Source organism: Hemicordylus capensis, chromosome 1 (assembly GCF_027244095.1).
Source record: "Hemicordylus capensis ecotype Gifberg chromosome 1, rHemCap1.1.pri, whole genome shotgun sequence".
NCBI classification, from domain to species: domain Eukaryota; kingdom Metazoa; phylum Chordata; class Lepidosauria; order Squamata; family Cordylidae; genus Hemicordylus; species Hemicordylus capensis.
Window position 1 is genome coordinate 284220113 of NC_069657.1, and position 24328 is coordinate 284244440.

The 24328-nt window shown below is 42.8% G+C and overlaps 1 long non-coding RNA gene across 1 annotated transcript in view; it reads right to left on the reverse strand.

Annotated features, from left to right (window-relative positions):
* The window catches only part of LOC128345656 (uncharacterized), a 45845-nt gene extending 25423 nt beyond the window's left edge, over positions 1-20422 (reverse strand). Inside the window, exons 1-3 of the long non-coding RNA XR_008316568.1 lie at positions 20184-20422; positions 17378-17468; positions 15461-15614 (exon numbers count right to left, since the gene is read on the reverse strand). This is a non-coding gene — a long non-coding RNA (uncharacterized LOC128345656). The remainder of the gene's footprint in view (positions 1-15460; positions 15615-17377; positions 17469-20183) is intronic.
* Positions 20423-24328: the final 3906 nt, after the last annotated feature.

Sequence of the window (24328 nt, forward strand, 5' to 3'; positions counted from 1 at the left end):
AACAGCCAGTGGGCGAGAGAGGAACTTCTTCCCTCAACTCTGGTCCAGGGGAATGCAGCCTCCAGTGCTGCATTCAGACGTAATGGAGACCCATGGAACCCCAGTTTTGAGCAGCGAAACTCACCATAAACTGAGGGTTCAAACTGAAGTCTCCTGGGTGAAACATCGGGTTGCAAAAGGAATGGCACTGGAGTTGTATGCATTTGTATGTAGGGAAACCTCTGGCCCCTGAAACTCCAATTTCCCATTATGTGTGAATTTAATGAGAAAGGAATGGTTAAAGAGTGGGGAGATATACATTTAGATACTGTGAGCAGGGGTGCCAACAGAATTTTCTAGACCAAGAACACTGTATATGGATTCCCCCCCACCATCCAGTCTATTTGCAGGAGACTCTTGCTATCATTCTTGCTGATATATGTACTGAGTAGACATGCACTGGCATAAGAGATCCATACCCTCTTCCTTCCCACTCTCTTTTCCTCACTCTTTACACCAACAGTTAATCCAAAATCTTCCCATTTCCCAATTACTCAAAGTGTAAGTAGTTCCTAGGAAGTTTCTTTGGGCTATGGTGATTCTTCACACAGACGCCGTGCGAAAAATATCATTAATAACTCCCTGGTTTTAAGCAAGTCCAGCTACCATTATTTTACTCTTCTCCAAATCTTGCATAGTTTTACATAACCTCAGTGTTCAAAGTTTTGAAAATTAACGAGTAGTGACGTGCCATTTGGGAAATGGGAGTGTGGGTGAAGATATGCCATCAAGTGTGGGTAAAGATATGCCTTACAAACAATTCAGATATTACTTGTCAACATGTTTGCTGCTTCTGGGTGGTCTTGTTATGAACATCCATATGAACATTGCTTCTCCTGAAGATGTTTGCAGCATCTCTTTATACACTCCTAGGTCTCCAGAATGTGACAAGGGGTGGAGACATCACCACCACCCTTATTACCTTTCTGAAGGCTTCTGGGCACAGAGAGACCTTTTGTTGTGCTTTGCCTCAACTTGTATGCCTAGAGGCTTCCAGTGCAGTGAAAGGCTGGTGTTCTCACCATCCCTTTGCAGTACTGGAGGACTTTGAGCACATGAAGCAAGACCTACTGTGGCCCAAGAACTTGCCTGTGCCATACTAGGACTAATCTTGTATGCCCCAAGGTATCAGGCAACATAATGACAGGAAATCAGCATTAACCTGCTGTGCTGGAGGTATATAAACATTCAGAGACCTCACTACACTTTAAATTCATAGACACAATCATCGGGGGGGGGGGGGGTTGGAAGAGGGAAGATTGGCTACCCCAATCCCAACACATGAGCTGAGGCTCCATATTTCTCTCACAACCCATCCTACAGAGAACCAAGAATCCCAGTGCTTCGGAAGAGGAAACAAAGTTAGATCTGCTGGTAGCCATCTTTATTACAAAGTCCTGAGGCTAGAGAGGCCAGACGGAGGAAATATGCTGCTGTACAGAGATACAGCAGCAGATCTCCTCTGTCTGGTCCCTCTATTTATGTTATTTATTTAGTACATTTATATAACGTACCCCCCCCCCCCCGCCACCCAATACAAAAAGGTCCCTGGCTTTAAAACTATAAACTAAAAGCCTGACTAAACATATATATTTTTAGGTCCTTAAAAACATTCAGAGAAGGGGAAACTCTAATTTCATTAGGAAGTGCGTTCCAGAGTCCCTGGGCAACTCTAGAAAAGGCCCAGTTTCGAGTCTCCACCAACTGAGCCGGTGGCAACTAGCCGTGGGACTCTATGATAAAGATGGCTGCCAGGTCCTAGGAGGCACTGAAAATGGTGCAAGCATGCAGACAACTGAACTCAGAAGTAGGAGAGCATCTGTTTTCATCTTACCTTGGTTTGGACCCAGGTAGAAGAACTGGGTTACCTGGATTTGAATGGAGAGGATAGGCAGAGGTCTCATGGGCCCAGATGATTAAAAAAAAGAAGCTAGGTTTGCTCTCTCCTACCCAGCTTATGATTGTGAGAAAAATCCTTTTGAGTCCTTCCAAATGGCAATAAGATGTACTATATGAGAAACTTGGGCACAATTTCCAAGTGCAAGTTTACTCACCTTCTGCACGCTCCCATTGGCTTCCAATACAAACACTTTTTTCAGATACAGAGCAGGCTCCTCACGTGATTTCTGCAGTGCCGTCTACTGACCAGATTTTGCTTTCTAAGAAGAACTGACTACTACTTTTCTGGCACAGGGCAAAAATGATGCTTGGAAATTACATGCTTGGGATATGTGTGCAAGCATTTCATATGGTCCTTCCAGACAGGAATTAGATGTACTCTTCCTGAATGCTTTGAGTCAATTGTATTATGGACAGTAGCTATTCTGCATACCTCAATCTACTCCAAAGTTTTGGTGGAGCTGAATGCCATAATTCTACTCTCTGCCAAAATGTTTCAGAGTGGAACTAAGCATCCCTATCCCATACACAAGTTGGAGAATTCAACATTGTTTTTAAATTTTAAATTGTTTAAATGTTTTAATGTTGTTTTAATTTATGTTTTATTACGAACCACCCAGAGACATGAGTTTGGGGCAGTATATAAAAATGTTAAATACAATCCATGAGTTGAACCATTTTCATGAGGTTTTATGCAGTTGAATTCACCCCAAACTAGAACTGTGTGCAGTGTGGTTCCCTCCTTGCAATTTGACTGATCTCAGCTGAGCAGGAGGAATGAACTGCATCAAAATACAATGCAGATTTCAATGGCTGAAAACAAAGCATTCACACTTCATAGTAGATCATATCAACAAGGTCTAAGTGGTCCGAGTTTGAAAGAGGCACATTTCAAAGTGGTGAGACTTATGTATGTATGTATTTGATTTCTATACCGCCCTTTGAAAAATGGCTCAGGGTGGTTTACACAGAGAAATAACAAATACATACAAATTGCATTAAATTTACAAGGGCAAGGGCAACCGGCCCTATCCAACCCCAGCATTGCATCCCCCTAATGTAGTTGACGTCTAACTTATGCTGTTGCTTTTTAGACTGTGAGCCCTTTGGGGACAGGGAACCATCTTCTCCAGGGGTGTCAAACTCAATTGGATGGTTGGCTAGATTAGATTCAAATGCACCTCCAGGGGGCTATAGTTATAGAATAACCAATACTGATTTGATAGCATTTTTCATGCTAGGGGGAAGACAATCTGGCTCAGGCTTGAGGCCCAGCACTTTTCTGTTCACAAGCAACTTCGAGTATTTACACATTTCAGGCTATATTACAATTGCATTTTCAGAATCTTGGTCACTAGAAAAAATTTTTCTCCAACTAGGGAATTTATTCCACAAAAGACAAGTTTGATTTTGGCTAGCCTGTGGGGAAAAAAAACGGGACAAATGAACAACCTTTGTTGTTTACAGGCTCTCCACAATTGCTACTTTGTGATGTGAAACTTCATTGCCCTCACTAGGCTTGTGCAAGTATGACAGACTGAAATCAGAAGCAGTCACTGTCATACATGCATTGACCCTGTTGTGATTAACTGATGGAGAAGTAATGGTAGTTCTTTGGCTCATAACCATCTATAACTTCAGATATATGGTTGGAAATACTATAATTACCCAGCTGAGGTGCAGGTTGAAAGCCTGTTGTAAATAGTTGTCTTGGAACACAAATATAAACATTCAGTAATGTGAAGTGAGACGGTATTTGGCTCTAACAGGCTTCAGTTGCAATCCAGCACACAGTTGTGCCGCTTCAGTCTCTGTATTATGGCTTCGGCAGGATTTCAGCAGCTTAACAACACACAGGGTTGCAGCAGGTGGTTTACTTGGTAGTTTAAAGGATTGAATTGAGGTTCTTCTAGTTTTGAAGATTTTCCAAGACGATATGCTACACTACATACAGATGCATAATAGAGATGTTGTATGTATTTACTGGCTGCTATCCAGACTAATGAAGCGCTGGTACTGTGTGTGTGCGCTACAGGGAAAGAGCAATTTTCATTGGCTGAGATGTCCCATAGCATAATGTCTCTTTTGTCATAATCTCTGCCACCTGTTACGATCTTCTGGAGAGGTCCGGTCACGGTTGCCATCGGCTCGTTTGGTGACGACCCAGGACCGGGCTGCCCCAGGGCTCTGGAATAAGCTTTCTGCTGAAATAAGAGCATCTCCTCTGTTTGTTTTCAGGAAGAACCTCAAGACCCTCCTGTTCTCTATCTGTCACTGTATAGGGTTGCTAGGCTAAAAGCTTTCTACTACCATTAATAATAGTGTTTAATGTTCACTCTCCCTATTTATTAGCTTGGTGACAAGTGTAAAATAGGGCAAAGCTTCAAACAATTTTCAGTCCCTGTATTTTGCATTGCATGGCCACACAGGAAGTATTCTGCCTGTATCATTTCTTCATAGTAAACATTTGTTTCATGTAAATATTAAAAAGCAATCGCATTGGTGACAGAATGGAGCCCTGAGGGACCCCATATAATAGCTCCTATTTAGAAGAGCAACTGTCACCAAGCGCTACCATCTGGAATCTACCCGAGAGATAGGAGCGGAACCACTGCAAGGCAGTGAGGCTATTCCCACGATCCCTGAAAAGCGGGCTATGAACCCTCTGGATTCATAGTAGATTACATGCAAACTGTACAGCAAGTTAGGCTGCAGCTGTTGCATATCCCAACACCCCTTCTCAACAGCTGAAGCATTAGCCCACTAAGTTCATTACCCTTAACAGCATACAATACCTCTCTCTGACCAAAGATTTTCTAAGAATGTCCACCATCATGTTCTCTCAGTTGGACAATACTGCAGGTCTATAAGTCCTTGTTCCTGTAAATCTCTCAAGAAGTGTTATTTCACAACTCTATTCTTCATTCTAGGGTTAACGCTCTCAGTTTGTTCAACTGCAATTCAACCTTGATTATCTTCTAAGATTTGTGTGGATTCATTTGGACATTGTCCCAGGTCCATCAATAGTTGTTGCAGCCAGATTACGTCTTGACTAGCTTGTGTAGCTGTGATGTATTCTGCTTCTATAGAAGAAAGTGCTACTGAAGCTTGCTTTCTGCTGGAACAACTGATGAGCCCCACTCCAAGCAAAAACAGATAACTGCTGGTAGAATTACTATCAGAACTGTCTCCAGCCCAATCTGCATCCACATATCCAGTTAGATTGCGTTCAGAGGTTGCTGGTAGTCCTAGCTTAAGGTGCAAACTTCCTTTTAGATAACATATAACCCTTTTCACTGCATTCCAGTCCTTCTGATTTGATGCTGAAACCTTCATGCATAAGATCCCAATTTCTGCTGCAATGTCAGATCAGTGATAGTAGCAATGTATTACAATTTCCCAATTACTTCTCTATATTGTTGGTGGTTTGGCAACAACGTACTCTGTTTCTTGCTCTCCTTTCAATAACTGGTTTCCATGGGAGTACTTACTGCCTTTGCATCTTTCATTCCAAAGTTCTCTGTTTCTTCAGTTTTGTAGCTTTGACTGAGGAGGTTGCTCCCATCATCTTCTCTTTCTATCTGTATTATGTTTCTGTTGGAAATTCTCTGTGGTGAGAGAATCCCTTTCTCATTATAGCAGAGTGCACAGAGGCACAACACAGCGGAAATTACTTAGGCATGTGTGTATGCTGAGAGTAAAGTAACTTGGAGCCATTTCATAGTTTCAAATCAATATAAAAGGTATTTATTAAGGAACTCCATTCTAGATAGGAAAGTGAGGAGTTAGGATCTCTAATCTATCTATCTAGCTGGATGCAGATGGATTCTGCATCTTCTCTGCACACATGGTGCAGGGAGAGAACCTTGCCATGTTGCAAGGTAGAAGGACAGGTAGGGAAGAGAGAGAGGAAGGAAGTTAATCCCTAAGAGTACCAATCTACATTTCAAAGGGATAGTGTCAGAGCAGTGGAGAAGGGATGACCAATATCTTGACCTTCTAGCCCTCTGACTCTCTCATCTGTCCTCCACTGTCTGAGACGAGACAGCACAAAGTCCTTAACTTCCAACGTTTTCCCCAGATCTTTCATTTCAAATTGTTTTAATGCTTTCATTATTCCACTACCATCCCCTTCTTGTTCAAAACAGATCTGTAGGTCATCCATGTAGACCAGAAGAAAGATCCATCAATTGTCCACTTTCTTTGAATATAGGCAAGGACCTGCTTTACTTCTGGTGAAGTTTTTGTTAATGAGCACTTCATTTAGTTTTGCATTCCAAGCCCTTGTGGCCTGTTTAAGTCCATATATGCTCTTGTACAACTTGCATACAAAGTCGGTCTTCCTGCATCTTGGAAACCTGGTGGCTGTTCCATATAGATTTCTTCTTTAAGCTCACCATTTAAGAAGGCTGTTTTTACATCTAAAAGTTCGACATTCATTCCTCTTCCGGCTGCGACACCTAGCAATGTCCTAATTGTTGTGTGCTTAACAACTGGAGCTAACGGTTCATCATAATCCTCTCCAAACTTTTGTGAGTAGCCTTTTGCATAAGCTGAGACTTATACTGCTCAATTTTGCCTTATGCATTATGTTTAACCTTAACTTACAGCCTATAAGCTTTCTGTCTGGTGGTAATGGAGTAAGCATCCAAGTATTATTGCTGTGCAGGGACTTCATTTCCTCTCCTGCTGCCTTGGCCCATTTGTTGGCTTCCCCTTCTGGCATTTGTCGGATGTCTTGCCAGAATGATGGTCCAGGTAACCTATTGGTACTAGCTTTGTATGACAAGTAGATAGGTGTTTTACCTATGTATGTCATGGATAATTGTCTGAGCTCAACATCTCTTGATTCTGCTTGCCTCTGCACTTCAGCTGGTTGTATATTGACTTCAACATTAGTTCAGAAAGTTCTTCTTTCCAGTTGGTTCCTTTGAGTGGTGGTTCTCCCAATTCCTGTACAGTCATGACATTGTTAGCAGAGCCTTCCTCAAATGTCACACTGTTACTAATAGTTATTTATCTATATGTGGGCCTTGAATTCTGTATTCTTTGGAGCATTCACTGAAGCCAACAAGAATTTCTTCCATTGCCCTGTTCTGCAGCTTGGTACATTACTCTTTTGGGATGTATACATACACTTTGCATCCAAATAATTTAATACATCCCACCCTGGGTTTTTCTCCATACCACAGTTCATATAGGGTTTTCCTCACTAGGATAGGTTTTGCAAATATGTAGCTGTGATAGCTGCTTCTCCCTAGTATTTTTCAGGTAGACCAGAACTTGTCAGCATGCATCTAATCATTTCTGTTAGGGGCCTATTTCTGCATTCTGCCACTTCTTTCTGCTCAGGTGTGTACGGGACTGTTTTGTGATGCTGTGTTTCATGAGCTCTTAAGAAGTTCTCAATTTTCTCCGCTGTGAATTTGCCTCCATTGTCAGTTCAAAGTGGCTTACACTGAAACCTGTTACTTGCCATGGATACATAGAGGCTCTTCCCATGATCACCCAAAAGCAGGCTAAGGGAGCCCTGCCCACTTTGGGGCAATCGTGTGCTGCAACAGGAGCCGCACAGCTGCTGGCAGCTAGCCACCATAAATCCCCCTCCCTTTAAACAAGGTTAAAGGAGCAATTGCTCTATTAACCTTGTTTTCGTGTGCATGTGTCACTGTGGTGCGTGGCAACACATGAGTGGACACACACACCCCCAGCAGGAGGCTGCAAGCAGCCTCCCACGCTCAGGGGTCTCTCCAGGAGCAGCTGCCCACTTTCCCTGCAGAACCCCATCAGGCGCTTCGCACGTGTTGTGTGAAGTGCCTCATAGTCTTTTAATTTTTCCAACACTTCATCTATGTGCTTCATGAGATAGGTGACTATGGGCTCATAACCTGTTGCAGAGTGTGTTCTATCTGCGTGGAGGACAGAGCAAACATCAGCGAAAGGCTTTTAAGATAACTTTACTTGTGAGACAAAGGCACTTGGAGATCAATACAGAACTTGCTGACTCATAAACAAAGGAACAGAAAGGGGAATAGAAAATCTTAGCTAGCCCAACCAGTACAGAGGAAACTAGAGTGCCCCTTCAAACTTCAGTAGATTACATGCAAACTATACAGCAAGCTAGGCTGCAGCTATTGCAAATCCCAACACTCACTATACAGACCCCAGATTTCTCACCAGCAAAGCAGGCTATATTGCATCACTGCCTGGGCACTGAAGGCCAAAGAATAATAAAAATTATATATTTATTTATTTAGTACATTTATATACCTCCCCATACAAAAAGGTCTCTGGGTGGTTTTTCCAAAGGGTTAAGGGCTTTCATATAGGCCAATAATGTAATTAAACAATGAAATGTGGGGAGTGCATTCCATAACCTGGGAGCAGCTACAGAGAAAGCCCCATCCTGAGACACCACCAGATGCACTCGTGGCAGCTGGAGATGAACCTCTCCAGATGTTCTCAACATGTGGTGGGGATCATACAGAAAAAGGCATTCTTTAAGGGAACCCAGAGCTAACCCATTCTTAAAGGTAATAACCACCATTATAATTTTATAGTTTTATAGTTTTATAATTTTATAATAATTTATAATTATAAAATTATACTAAAGTATAAAAAAGTATTTTATACTTTTTAGACATTTTTATGCTCGTTGATAGTTATATGCATATATGTAGCAACTTTCAATATGGTTCTATTATCTATTCTGCTGTATTATTACCCATGCTGGTCTTTGGCCGTAAGAAAGTTGATTGATAGATAGATATAATAGGTGTGACGGAAACCTGGTGGAATGGTGATAACTAGAGTGACACGATTATTCCTGGATATAAACTTTATAGAAGGGACAGGGAGCGGAGGATTGCAGAAGGACTGGCACTGTATATCAAAGATGGGATAGATTCCAATAAGCTAGAAAACCTAGGTGGGCTGGAGTCCTCCACAGAATCATTATGGGTGACAATATGAGGACTGAAAGGAAATGTGTTACTAGGGACACACTATCACCCTCCAGATCAAAATGCTTAGAGTGACCTGGAGTTGGGGAAGCAAATAAGAGAGGCATCAAAGAGATTTTTGGAAATCAACTACACCAAAACTAAAATCGTGAGATTTGCAAAGAAGCAACAGGTTTTTAGATGGTCCATAGGTGGTGCCAGAGTAGAGCAGGTGAAGTCTTACAGATACCTGGGGGTGGTGTTTCAGTTTAATGGCGGTACTTCTATGCACACCAGTGCCACTAAATTGAATGCCACTCGATCTTCCATGGCAATTAGGAAATTTTTCTGGGCACAAGGTGGTGGGTACATTCCGGCAGCAAATAAAGCTTTTCAGGCTAAAGTGATACCTCAGCTGCTATATGGGATTCAGGTTAGACCGCCAAAAGACTTACAAGCTTTAGAAAAAGTACAATCGGGCTTTCTGAGATCACTGTTGGGGGTACCAAAATGCATCCCGAACTCCTTAATATGGCTGGAGACTGGGCTATGGAAATTGGAGACCAGGGCCTGGCTTCTTATTATCCTGTATTGGATTAAGACTTATCTTTACCCGGTAGGACTTATACCTCATCTCCTTGCCGCTACCCCACAACCCCGTTGGTGTATGACGGTTGAGGAAAGACTCCGGAAGATGGGCTTCTGCCCAGCACAATTGTTAGAACAGGGTGAGTCAACGGCAAGATCCCTAGTTAAACAAAGGCTTAGGGACATAAATTTCCAGGAGGAAAGGGCCTCTGTAAATAGGCCGCTACAATTCCTAAGCACCAAGAAAGACTGGGTCACAGCCTCTTATTTCTATACAATCTATTCACCAAAGCTGCGCTGGGCGTTTACAAGAGCTCGCTTGAATGCTCTACCCTCAGCGATGCTAGCAGGGAAATTTGAGAGAAAACCCTATGAGGAGAGACAATGCCCTTGCGGAGCTGCTCCCGAAACATTGATGCATTCACTGTTACATTGTCCACTTTATACTGATGAAAGAGATTTATTTTTATCTCAGTATCTGAAAGATCTCAAAAGTCACTCATTGGAGACAATTCTTATATGTTTATTAGAAGATAGGGACCCAACAATATCCCTGGCGGTTGCTAAATTCTGTTACACATTGACCAAACTAAGAGAAGCTAGAGCACAGCAATCGGTTACTGTCAAAGGTTCCTGATTTTATGTATTTGATGACATTTTAGACTTTGTTTCCGTTTTTGTTTTCTCTCTTTACTGTGTATATTCTGTGTATGTTGATGTTTGATCTAAGATCGTAAATAAACAACAACAATTAAAGAACTCCATTCTAGATAGGAAAGTTAGGAGTTAGGATCTCTAATCTATCTGTCTAGCTGGATGCAGATGGATTCTGCATCTCTGCACACATGGTGCAGGGAAGAGAAGCTTGCATGTTGCAAGGTAGAAGGAAGGGAAGAAGAAGAGAGAGAGGAAGGAAGTGCCTGGAAGGAAGGAAGTGTCCCTGAGAGTAGCAATCTACATTCCAAAGGGATCGTGTCAGAGCAGTAGATAAGGGATGACCAATGTCTTGACCCTCTAGCCCTCTGACTGTCCTCCACTGTCATTGAGACAAGAGACAGCACATATTCCTTCACTTCCAACATAAATAAATGCATTTCACAAATACATATATACAAGTATATACAAATCCATCTATACAGCTATAGTTTTTACACACCAACTATCTACACAAACTAAAGCTTCCAAAACACTATCTACACAAAAGAAAGAAACCTCTACTGACACGCAGTCACCCACACAACAGCAACCTCCATGCACGCATGCACGCACACATGCACACACGCATACATGCATACGCAGAGCACTTCTATTCTACACAAGCACATATTTACCCTTTACACTTTGAAATTTTTACAAATCTTCATTTTTACAGTCCTCGCCACTGCCTTCCTGTTTGCATATCCCTAGTTCTCAGCTCCACCCACCTTTTGAAAACAAAGGCCAGCCTTTGAATTGGCTGCTGCCTCATGAATATTTAAATGAGCCCAATGAAACATGTGGCATTTCATTACAGTGCTACCGACGTCCACTCTGTAAAAGCACTGCAGCAGGCAGGGCAGTCAAGATGCATTTGTTCACCCAGGCTTTTAATTAGATATTGTTTTAATTGCATTTTAATTGTGTTTTAATAGTTTTAACTTTTTAAATTTTAGTTGTTGAAATGTGTCAATCTTTTTATTGGTTGTTTTTATTATTTTGTAAACCGCCTAGAGAACTACAGTTTTGGGCAGTATAAAAATATGTTAAACAAACAAACAAACAAACAAACAAACTGGCCCACTGTCACCAAGTGACCTGTCCCCATGTGCCATAAATGGAGAGCCCATTATACCGTGAGGTTCCTGAGCATATCCAGAATGAGATCTCCAAGCCTGGAAACTCAAACACAAATGAGGGGGGCTCCTGAGAGCCCACAGAAAAGCACTGCTACCAACAGGACCATTCATCAGCTAGAAGTTTTCCACACCCAGCTTTTAGTTCGCATCTCCACCAGAATGGAGGTGCGAATTCACATATCGACCAAATTTACCTTGAATTCCCTGCGAGCTATAATGGAGCACTGCACATACAATTTGGGTTTTTCATCGCACATTTGAGTGTAGCCCGATTTTTATCCAGGGTAAAAAAAATCCACTTTTTGTGTCAGTTTTTTGGGGGAACTTCAAACTCACAGTAAAGCCTTGCAGAAAATCCATGGTAAAGCCTGCTGTCTGGGAAAGCTCCTAGCCATAGGTACAATCCAGACCACAACATATCCAGAACAGAGGAGATGTTAGAGGAGCAAATTGATCCAGATGACTCAAGCAACTGAGCCCTGGCAAGGGCTACAAGGAAGGTATGTTGGCCCCAGGCAATTAAATATGCGGACAAAGTGACAACCTCTCTGTGGTCGCCAGGAGTCGACACTGACTCGATGGCATGACTTTACCTTTACTTTATCTCTTTTAAAGGCAGCCATGCTTTTCTCACTGTGGCTTTCACATAGACATTGTATATGTCAGGAAACAGCGTGAAGAGGGTTGCAAGGGGAAGCTTTTTCCAGAATATTCTAATCCTTGCAGCTGTTGCTGAATTTATCACTCAGATTCATGATATTTAAACACTTTTGCTAAATAACACCATACTGTGTCGTTTTCACCTTGCCTTATGCCAGTTATGCTGGTTTTTTCACGGAGTGTGTGAAATAACAAGTGAACTACTGTGCTCTCTCTCTCTCTCTCTCAATATTTTTAAAACAAGATTATATTGCCATTTGTGGCAGCTTATATATTTCTGTCCACTTATCATGCACGCCGTAGAGGTGAATGTTTAAAAGCTAAAGCAAACATGAAGGAAGTGTTGCATAATTATAATAACCATACACTGCTCTCAACACTTCTTCCAATATGCAGCTATTATCCAATGGCCATGCCTGCTTGTATTTTTCTTTTTCTTTTTTGTAGTTTCTTATAGTTCATTGAACCATTTGGTAAACTCAGCACCAGCTAATTTTGGCAGAGGCGCAACTTGATAATTAAAAAGTATGTTATCTCTTGCCAGCTCATTATAGCCAAGTGTAAACCAAACGTTAGCTTACCCTAATCCCATCAACCCAGTCTGTAGGAAGGGTCAGGGGTCAGGAACTGCTTCTAAAAACACTGTTCAGCTGAATTCAAACACGCTGTTACCTACTAAGCAGCTGCTCACAAACCATTCAGAATCTGTCCTCATTACCAATTGTGAAGGCTCCAGTTGCAAGAAAAAGCAGAGATTTGAATGGAGCCCTCATTCACCACTGAGGCTTTATCTGACAGCCGCAGATCTAAAGTCAGTAAATTATTATTTTTTCCCCCTCCTGGCATTAAACTAGCAGGCTCTGGGGCAATAATAACTGCATGTTGAGTTTCACAGACAGAGTGCTGAACAGAACAGTGGGACTTCCCATAGCAAAACCACATTGACTGTGGTAGGATCCAAGGAGAACTATATTTGCAGTTTCTCAGGATAAGCATAAGTGTCCCCAGTTGACTCCAGACTAATGAAGCACTGGTGCTACAGGAGAAGCAGCAGTGTAGCACTACTTCTTCTGAAGAGTTTCAGACTAACGCTGTACCAGCACTCCCTCTCTCTGAATGAGAACCTCTCCTTCTCTTGGAGGAACTTTGCGCCACCCAAAAATATGACCCTAAGGGCTGTGTAACCCTTAGTGACATACTTGAGGTGACACAGGGTGCTTCTCTGGGGGAAGGGGAGATTGTCGAAGTCCTGCCCTCACCACTGCATGAGTGGTGGAGCTGATTCAGTTGAACTCTTCAGAAGCACTCGTGCTTCTCCTATAGCACCGGTGCTTTAATAGTCTGGATGCTAGCCTCTGAGTATTTCAGTGCAGACTTCGGACACAGACTGAATTGCTTCCAGAATTGTTGCATTTTAATCTCACTCTTCCCATGCTCTGAACAGCATACTTGTTCTTTCCCATTTATTAACAGCACAACTTTCACCCAGAGATGAAAATTTGGGGTGGTGTACAAATGTAATAAATGAATGAATAAACAAACAAACAACCCTGTAAGGAGGATTAAGCAAGGAAGCAAGTGGCCTCTGGTTACCCATTGAATTTCATGGCTTGGAATCAGAGGTGTAACTAGGGAAAACGGCGCCCGGGGCAAGCACTGAAATTGCGCCCCCCCGTCGCCCCCCCCCCAGCATACATATGTATATATTTAAAGATAGCACACGTGTGTGTGTGAGTGTGTGAAGGATACCCCTAGGATTCAAGAAGTGTAGGATTCAATAGCTGTAGGAAGTGTGCAATCATTCAAAACATATTTTTATCTGTATGTATTTCATACAGATAAAAATATGTTTTGAATGATTGCACACTTCCTACAGCTATGGTGTGATTGCAGCACCATTCACATCTATAGCATCTTAGGCAGAGACAATAGTTTCCATACTAGAAAAAGCAATGACTATACAGGTGCCATAGTGTCCCTGTGGTTAAGGTAAGGTGTAAAAAGTTACCATTATAAGCCCTGAACATCCTATAGGTCATAAAATCCCAAACATTTGACAAATCCACCTGAGATTTGGCCCAGAGCCACTAGATGATGTGCCACTGCCCCTATGAAGCTAATTCATTTTGACTGACACAGGGGGCTGGTTCTCATGATTATTCCCATGCCATGTCAGATTTAAAAAAATATATATAAACACCATAGGTTGTTCCTTTTCCATCTCTGCACTCCAAGGCAGCTTCCAGGAAACCTGCAAGATCTCCTTGCTCTTTGGTAAGTTTCTCTCTTAAAGCAAGGACTAACCAGAGAGATGAAGTTCTTCAGTCCTGCCAATGCAACACATTACACACTGCAGTATGACATTCTTGTAGCTGAAAGGGGTTTTGGAAACAAGAGAGTGATCCTAGCTAGCTAGCACGCAGGTTTTCTCCCTCTAATAAATCAAGAAGGGTAAACCCATTTGAAAGCAGTTCCAAGGGCTGTCTGGATGCCTTCCCAAAGGATTTCACCACCAGGAACTCCTGGCTAATTATACTGGAGGCAAAGGAGCTCTGGGTATGGGTGTGCAAGGGTTCAGTGTGAGGTAGGGCATCTCTCATTCCCTCTTCCCTTCCCGATTCAAGGATAGCTTCCCTGCCTCGTGTTTCCAGACACTAGTTAGGCTCCTCTAACCCAGGGTTTCTTAACCTTGCTCCCCCAGATGTTGTTGGACTACAACTCCCATCATCCTCAGCCACATGTCTGGGGATGATGGGAGCTGCAGTCCAACAACATCTGGGGGGCCAAGGTTAGGAAACCCTGTTCTAACCCTTCCTCCCACCCCACACAACACACTTCCAACTCCCCTCCCCATTTCCCTGTCTTTCATTTCCCACCCAGCTTATACTCCTGCCCCTGGGTCCCCAACTCCCAAGTGCACTTTGCATTCACTTTTCATTCAACCCATTTAATGCTTTTTCCAGTACATCCAAAGTTGACAGGAAGAGTCAGAAATTCTATGGAAAGGAATTTGCTGCCAGGACCTCCTGGCTTTGAAATCCCCCAGTGATGGAGTCGGAGGGTGATATGCATGGGGCGGTGGGGCGGGGGTGTAGTGAAGCGGAAGTGAGCTCTGTTGATTTCTCTCCCCAGCCTCCCTCTCCTTCCCACACTGGAGCTGCCTCGTCCGTCTTTTCCCGCCTAGCCACTATCTAGGAGTCCCCTGAGCTTTTCTAATGCCCACTCCACACTTTCCTGCCTGGCATCCCCTACTTCTCTCTAATGTTCTCTGCTGTCTGCATTTCCCAAACAGGAGGGGTGATCAAAGGTCACCATCTTCCAAGGGCTGGGAGCTGTGCAGGAAGGGAGTATAACAAGCACGTCGGGGCAGAATTCCACAACCCACCGCCCAGCCATCGTTCTGAAGCTCCCTTCCTGAGCACTTCCTAGCCCCACCGCCACCCGCCTTGCATTGCCCTCCCTGCTGCTGCAGCCCACATGCCCTTTTGCAGCACTCACCAGATCTGACATGACGCCAGGAAGAAGGAAAAGCCAAGTCTCCTCTCCAGTGTTGGGGCTGGTGGCGGGTGGGTTCTCTTCCAGTACAATGCCTTCCAGGCAGCTCTAGGACTCGCCTCTTGCTCCCTTTAACCCTCCGCTTGCCTTGTCGCTGCTGCAAAAGCCAGAGCATAGCTCAGGCTATGAGGCTCGTGTTCCTCAGTCCAGAGAGGCGGAGGAGGAGGCGTCGGGCGGGGCAGAGCTCCCACTGCTCCGCTGGTCCTCCTCCTCTTGGGTATCCCTCCCCGCCGGCTGTCCAAGGGACTGGCTGGGGGTGGGGGGTGGGGAGGTGTTCAGCCACCCTCCCTCGCGCAGCCCAAAGGAGCAGATGGAAAAGAGGGCTACATTGGGCGGATCTTGCCCCCGCTGCTAGTTAGTCGCGCCCGGGCTCATGCGCTCAGCAGACTCTCAGAGTGTCTGAGACAGAGACAGTCAGTCACAGACGAAGAGAGTTGCCTTGCCGAGTGCTGACACTGCAATTTGCAAAGCAGGCAGGCACTACAAAAGGCAAACGCCGCGGCCGCGGCGCCCAGTGCCGGAGCTGGCGCCAGGACCGGGGGAGGGGGAGGGGGGGACCGCTGCAGTGCACACACACACAAATTTTTTTCTCCAAAAAAAAAAAAAAAAAAAGATTTTTTCCCCGAAAACGGTAGGGGATCTTTGGAGGTACTTTTTGGCGCCCCCTAGCGGGTGGCGCCCAGGGCACGTGCCCCCCCTGCCCCCCTATCGTTACGCCTCTGCTTGGAATGTATATGAATCTGCACCACCTTGGATCGAGGCCAATGCACAATGCACTACACCATGCTGGCTCTCAGTATGTTAATTGTACTTTTTAAGGTGCAGGGAGATATCTCACCTTAGGGCTTATCCAGATGTCAGTTTTTATCATAGCTGTTTTTCTTTGTAGTACTGAATGGTAAGCAACTGAAGAAATTTGAGAAGATCTAGCAACTAGCTCAAGGCTTTTGTGCAATGGTCACTCATTTCAACTAGATCACTCATGCCTATCCTGATAGACTCACTGGCTGACATCCAGATTAATGCTGCACCAGTGTAAACAGGTTGCATTAGTGCAATAATGTGGCACTAGCTACTTCCATTAAGTCAAGAGCCAGACTAGTGTGGTGCTAGAGCAACAGGGTGTGCTGGCACAACCTCTCCTGTGAAACTCCTTCCTCAGTCTATATATGCTGCTGGGAATGATGCAAAGTTATCTAATATCCTTGTTTCACTCAAAGTGCAAGAAATTGTGGAACTTTGAGCATCTGCTCAGCTACATGATCATGCATGGATACATATTTGCACTAGTGCAACATCACATGAGCCATGTGTGAGACACATTGCAACATCACACAATGCACATGCATGTGCATGGAGGCCAATTTGTTTTACCTCCATGCATGCACAAAGGCCCGAAACAGGCCCAAAATAGCCCTGCCTGCCAGGGGCATAACAAGGCTGGAGTGGGACCAGAGACAACATTTTAAAATGGGCCCCTCGCTGATACACATACACACTTAACAATATATAGTCATGTGACTTGCTTCTGGGGGCCCCCTCGAGGCATGGGGGCCCCCAGGCAGCCGCCTCCCCTTGCCTAATAGTAGTTACGCCCCTGCTGCCTGCTCTGGCAGGGTTGCGGGGGAGCCTCCGCTGCCACCCCACCCATCCTGGAGGCCACTGCAGCTGCTGTCGCAGCCACCATTGATAGGGGAATGCACAAAACTGGCTGGCTCAATTCTGTTCGAGGCCAAACCAGCCTTGAACCAGACTGGGCCAGTTTGGTTCTGCCCTCCTTGAACCCTACCCCAGTTTGGTTTGGCTTGGGGGGGTTCCCAATTTTTTTAAAAAAATAAATAAATTATTTTTTGTACTTACCCCCTTGGGGGGCTGTGGGGAATCCGTGGATGATCCGTGGATGCCGGCTCACACATCCCTACTTCATATGTGTCTAGATTGAGCTCTGGTGCTGGAAAGAGATTCAAGGGCAGTTCTATATATTGAGCATATATATGTACAAGTGTGTTTCCCCTAACTCATATTGAATCAGATCACCAGAAAAGTACTGATTAAATCCTCTGATCAGTTTCTGGGATTATGATAACAGTTGCTGAACTTTTGCCTTTAAGAATTTGGGATATTATTGTCTGCATTATGGTATGTATCAGCTTAATTGCACTGTGTGTTTCTTTTGTGCTGATTTTTGACTGTAATGAACTAAACTTAACTGGGTCAGATCAATGTTCCACCTAACCTTCTACTGTCTCAGTAGGAGATATTTCATAGCACCTGTTACCTGACCCTTTAATTGGAGAAGTCAAAGACTGAGACTGAAACTTTCTACATGCCAAAGCATGTGTTTTAGCACTGAGTTACAGCTCTTCCTCTGTTTTAAGAGACAACATGTTTGTGGGAGCCTCATAAAACAGACTGGCCAACATCCAGACTAAGCAAGTGCTCATGCAGCTAATGTGCTGCTAATGAACTACGTGACCCTCAGGGAAATATTTCAGGGCACAGAAAGAAGGGGAGATTGACAAATATTGCCCACCCCTCACCCGGAACACTCATGCAGCGAACCTGCACTCGCACTTCATTAGACTGCAAGCTGGCCACTGGTCTTCCTTATTTCACATCTTACTTTTTTGAGTTAAGATTTCTCATTCATTCTTCATTTGTAATACACGTGTGCATTCTAAATGTGTTTGTTGTTTTGAAAACTACATTTTTATTCAAAGCTTTTCCAGTGTGCAAATTTGGAGGTTGATTCTTAAGAACAAACCAAACTAATTTGGATGTTTTCCTTTGCTCCTGCTTTATATTTATATTTAAAAATAGTTTTATGTGCGGGAGACCCATTGGTTTCTTCTTTTTTTTAAAGAGAGAGAGAGAGAGAGTTGCATTCCATCCAGTTAAGTTTACATTGTACTGTTGAAATGTTTATAGTGGACTTCTGTTCAAAATAGCTCAGCCTTTCTGAGCAACTTTCTACATAAATCAACTTAGTAGCAAGTCTGGACACACAGAAATGCTTTAGTTACTAGGCTCTGGTTATCTCCTTCTTTTGAAAGTTACTATTTACTTGCCTTAAAGTCTTAAGTGATAGTAACTTGCTAACACCAGGGGCTTGATTTAAAACTGTACAGGATTCACTGGAAAAGAAAAAACAGAAGAGCATCTATTGCTTCTTATATACATTTTCCCAAGGAGCCATAATCATTCTTTTAAAGATCTCTCTCTCAACACACACACACACATAACTGCAACTTAAAGTTTATTCAGGTGTTATGAATCAGAGAGAGTGCTCACTGAAACAAACTTTTGCCAGAGCCAGAACAGCTCTCAAAGTGATGCCCAACTGAAGCGAGGGGGTGAGGGATTACCTGAGACAGAAACAGGCCTGTAGTAATCTCCTTGCCCTAGCCAGAAAACAGGGGTGAGGGAAAGCTGCCCTCTCATTATAGTTTGGGTCTCAAGGTTAGAATTAGACCCTTAGGGTAAGCAGCTGTCAATTAGAGATAACTCCAAGCAACGCTTTTCTGAAATCTTGGACTTATCTCCTAGCAACTCCCCCCTTCATTCAGGACAGCAAACCCCTTTGCTCCGCCATCAGCTCAAAAGTCATCTTTTGAAGACAGCAAAAATAACCTTTTCAATTTGGGCAGATGCATAAAGAATTCTGTGTTCAGAGGCTGCCTGAGAAACCTTGAACTGTGACATTTCACTGCAGATGTTCTGTTTAAAAAATAAACCTGAAATCTTTTGCACACTTGCCTGAGAGGGGGTTTACTTCTGAGTAAACGTGCATCGCATCAGCTTGCAAAACATTTTTTAAAATTACTTTTTTAAAACCCTAAACATTTAGGTGGTTGGTCTTCTCACTTAGTATCTACATGCACAATTGGATTGGGGGCTGAGTTGGGGAAAGAGTACACAGTTATATTAGTTAAAGATAGGACAAGCTATCATGTTTGTATATCTGCTAGTGTCTTCTTATCCGCTGCCTTTTATGCCACAAGAAATTTGCCAGCAACTGAGATTTAAGAGTGGCCATGGTTACAACAGGAACTCAGTGGGCTCTTTTTATCTAATGCGGCAGGCCATCTAGAAAGCTGACAAGGATAAATCCAGTTAAGGCAAAAGCACAAGGCTACAGTCCCATTTGTGTAAGCAATACCACAGGATGGGGCGGGGTATGTGTAAAAAAAATGGATGCAAAGTGTTCTCGCTTTCTAAGGGTTTTCATTCAATTGGGTGGTGGTGTTTTTTGTTTTTTAGTTTTTAAAAGATCCACATTGTGTAGTTAACCTCATCTCAGATTGTATGGAGGAGGATGGAAAAGAAAGGTTCCTGGAAAGAGGTTTTTTGTTTGTTTGTTTGTTTTTAAGGTTGTCTTTGATTCAGTTGGGGTCCATATTCACAAAGAAGTCGCTCAGAAATGTTGTACAAATCACATGTGCGGAATGCTAGCCTTCAGAGGGGGCCTAATGTAGGCACTTGTCCTGCAATCAAAGATTCAGCTCAACACGAGTCCTTTGTGTGACAACAGAATCATCCCCCCACCGCCTGAATGCAGAGACGTTTTCTAAAGAGCTGCATAGAGAACAACCCTCTAACCCACCCACCTTCCCCATCTCCTTGGTGAAATGTGATGGTTTCTCTTCAGATTTTAAAGATAAATCACCTTTAAATGTTGTCTCCTGTTTTATTCTCTCTCCCCAGCTTTAGCAGAGACACGGTGGCATGTGTGTAGGGGAGAGAAGAGAATGAGGGGGGGGGATCATTGTGACTGTCATGGTGGACATACAGCTCCAATCTGCACTTGATATGTATGTGCTTCAAAATGGCTGACATTTATATGCTAGTGAACGCAAGGAAGCGGAGATGTGTTTTTTTTACAACACACAATGATGCACAACTCTAGTGTCTCTCAAAGACTTGCTGGCTATACATATTTTAAACATGCATCCCTTGCTGTGTGTTTATACTGTACTAATATTCCTTGTGGTAAAATTTCTGAGCACTCATAAATAGATCTTTTCCTCTCTCTCTCTCTCTCTCTCTCTCTCTCTCCCTTTGCTAGTTTTTATTAGAGACACCCCTTTCTGAAGCAGGAGAGGAAGATTTGGCAGTGAAGGAAATGAGATTTTCAAATGTGTTTCACATCCTACATTTGTATTTGGAAAATGACAGCATGCAGTATTGTTTTTTATTGAAAGGTATAAATTATACAATTAGTAATTCCATATCAGTATCAGATTCTGCTATTTTGTCTTTGTGAATGAGATTAATGGATTTTGAAATTTGGCTCTTATTTCTTAAGGAACGGGAAATGTTAGTAAATGGTGTGGGGAGAGCCTTTACACCACAATTAATGCAGAAGGTGTAAAGGGGATATAAATTATCTTTTAAAAAATAAATAAATTAAAGATTGTAATTTAGCTGTATTTATCAATATTACATGAAACAAAAAAAATGTTTTAAGAAATGGACCCTTCATTTGTAAGAGATGGACAGTATTTTGAGCTATACTATAATTAGTCAAAATGTGTAATTTTTTTTAAAGTGACAATGTGAACTTAATCCTAATTTTATGGCTCAGTGCTGAGTGTTATGCAATTCTGACTAACAAAAGAAACAATCTGAGATCTGTATTTCTAATTTCAGAAAAGAATCTTCTACTTTAGTAGTCAAAAATTATTATATTTTACTTTTTGATGCCAAGCTTTGAATTAGGGCAGACAGGAAAAAGATTGAATTCCCTTGCCACCCCATAAATGATTCCAGAAGGAAGAATACAAGGTTGTCCAGCATCAAAAATGGTGACATTTCATATTTTCAAATGCAAATAATACCAATGCTAAACATATCCCAATGACTTCCATTTCCCTAGGAAGGGAAGCTCCATTGGAAATAGCAGGTGCCCACTCCCTGCACTGCCTTTTTCTAAATGGGACTATCGCAGAGGGAAAGTGCTGAAGACCCCTTGCTGTGGGCCTGATCCAGATCTCCCTGTCCAAAAGCTTCTGGGTCAAACTAAATGTCTGACATAATTTGGTCCTAAACAGACATAAAATAATCATTTGGATCTGTTTTAATCTAAGTGAATCATTCCTTTCTACCAGATGTACCGTCATGTACCAGACAAGAGACTGACTCTTATACTCTTAACATGTGTTTCAAATTACCCTCTCAGTTAGTTTGCATGTATGCTATACATGTTCATAGGTTAGATGTTCAAGAATAAATCCTGACTAGTAAGTGAAAAGTTTTGCCAATGACATCAGCTAGCATTTTGGTCTAGCCCTCTACCTTCCTTTGTTGGTTTTGGACTCTTGCATTATAGGCCAGTTGTATCATTTTGCATTCAAATCCAAGCTGGTTTGAACAATTTAGCTGCCAATGTCATTGCATTTTTTTAGAATTGGAAAGCCTTATTTAAATTATTGTGAACATTTGAGATTCAATACACCATGTTATTTATTTGCTCTTGTATTTATTTATAGTGGGCATGATCCATCTTCTTTTTGCATGCATGGTGGGCAGTGAGCAGATGCCATTTCATGTGTAATGGGGAGAAGGGAGGTCTGTGCACCATGGACATTTGTATCCAGCTATGAAGGTCTGACCCTTCAAAATGCACTCAGGGTGTACCAGCTGGAGGCTCTCTGTACCTCTAAGCAGGCCATCCAGCTCCATATAATACCTTACTAGCAAAGGTATGTAGGATGCGCTTGGTTGGACCGAGTCTACCTGGAACAATCTCCACCAGAGTATTCTGCTGGAAAGATCCCCAAACACCTACTGGGCACATTACTACAGGATAATTTCTGGAATGCCAGGAGGATGAGATCATGGCAGCATCCAGACTAGTTAGTCATGTATTATTAGTATGGTTTTCAAGTATTATTGAAAACCATGAGACAAATTAGTAATGTCACTAACCTATTAATTTCAATGGGACATAGTCATGATTAACTTAGTCTGGTTACTGCTGCCCCATGTCTATTGCTACACTCAGATTCCCTGGGTCTTACTAATAGCTGGATCTCGGGTGGCTAGAGCATGCCAGTTCAGCTGACTGGTCCAATCTTGAGAAGCTACCTCTCACTAGAGACTATTCTTGAGCAGAAGCCAGTGCTCTTTCTACCCAGTCCCACATATTAAGGCTAACTTGAACCCTCTATTCGTGTCTGTTCAAAATTATAGACACAAAATTATTCTTATTCTGCAAGATATGGTTGGCTGAATGACCATTGCCATGCTTATATTTGACTGGAGTTGAGGCTAACAATAGTTCAATACAACCCTATTTACTGTGGGCGAATCTAGATGTGACAGTAACCTCATCTGGATCTGCATGCTTGTTTTTTAAAGTAAATATAGCAGCCATGCCGTGTGTGCGTGTGCGTGTGCGTGTGCGTGTGTGCGTGTTGGAGTTCTAAGCCTTTCTTCACTCTTTAATTCTGATATGGATCAGCCAGCCCCATGGCTGTGATTTATATTCAAACGCGCGCGCGCACACACACACACACACACACACACACAGAGCCAATCAATGTGACTGACCATCATGTTAAATTTTGACCTGTGGTATAAGTTCTATTCATCTCTATGGGTCTTGATTTTGACATAGGTATGCTTAAGATTGTGGTTACATACTAATTAGCTTTAATATGTAAACGATCATGTTCACATAGTCAAGAGTTTCATGATTGCCTAGGAAATAGATAAATGATTGGTGGTCCAGTCTAGAGAGACTAAACAGAGATTCACACAGGGTTTCTTCTGAAATATGCCCAAGTTCTCAGACCCTGTTTATATGGTGTAATTTTTACATAGGGTAATCTAAGATATATATAATTTCCAAGTATGTGCCATCGGTTGGTTGCTAATGCTCCAAAACTCAGACTTCCCCTAATTTTCCGGGACACTAAGGGTTTGGAAAATACAAACCTTATGTACACTCCACCCACGTACAGAAAAGCACCACCTCAGAAGTGTACTTATTTTGGGTTATCCTTAAATTAAATGTTGTTGGTTTCAATGGAGGGGAAATGGCACATGATTAGCAACGTTCTATTGTGTTTCATGTCACTGCCTGCTTTCCATTTCACAATGGTCATGTCAACCAGTGACATCTGCTGGCCATCTAAGAAACTGCATTAACACTTCAAAACCCATTTAAAAATACAGCTGCCTGCAATAGGAGGGAAAAGATACATAAAATCGACAATTGTCATGAACAACCAAAGGGGATATTGGGAAAGAAGACATGCTGGGAAAGAGGAGGTAGAAGGGAAGAACAAAGAATAGAGACCTGGAAGACCAGAAAAACCTTTACCGCAGAGAAGGAGCAGGAAAGGACTTCTCCAGGCACAAAAGAAGAAAGATAAATAACGGACGGAGCAAAGGAAGGAGGGAAGAAGGAAGAGAGGGAATGAGAACGAGAGGGAGAAAAGCAACACATATAACCAACAACTTTTTCCTGCCATACCACCGATTATTTTTGATGGGACTTAACTAGTATTTACAAAACATAACTAATAGTTACTGTGTAAGAAAAAAGACTGAGTTTACTGTGGTATAGTAACTTTTTTGGGTGGAGCTAGATATTACTAAAACCAAACCAAAAAACAGAAATCCCATGAGGCTCTGCACACAATCCATGTGTAGAGCCTGGGAAGGTTCTGTGGGGAGAGCGGGCTTAGCCCACTCTCCCACAGATGAGCAGATGCTCGTTGCTGGGCAGCCGGATCAGCTGCTCATGTGACTACCAGCTCCATCATGGAGCTGGTAGAGACTGCATGGATCAGGGGATGCCCGACC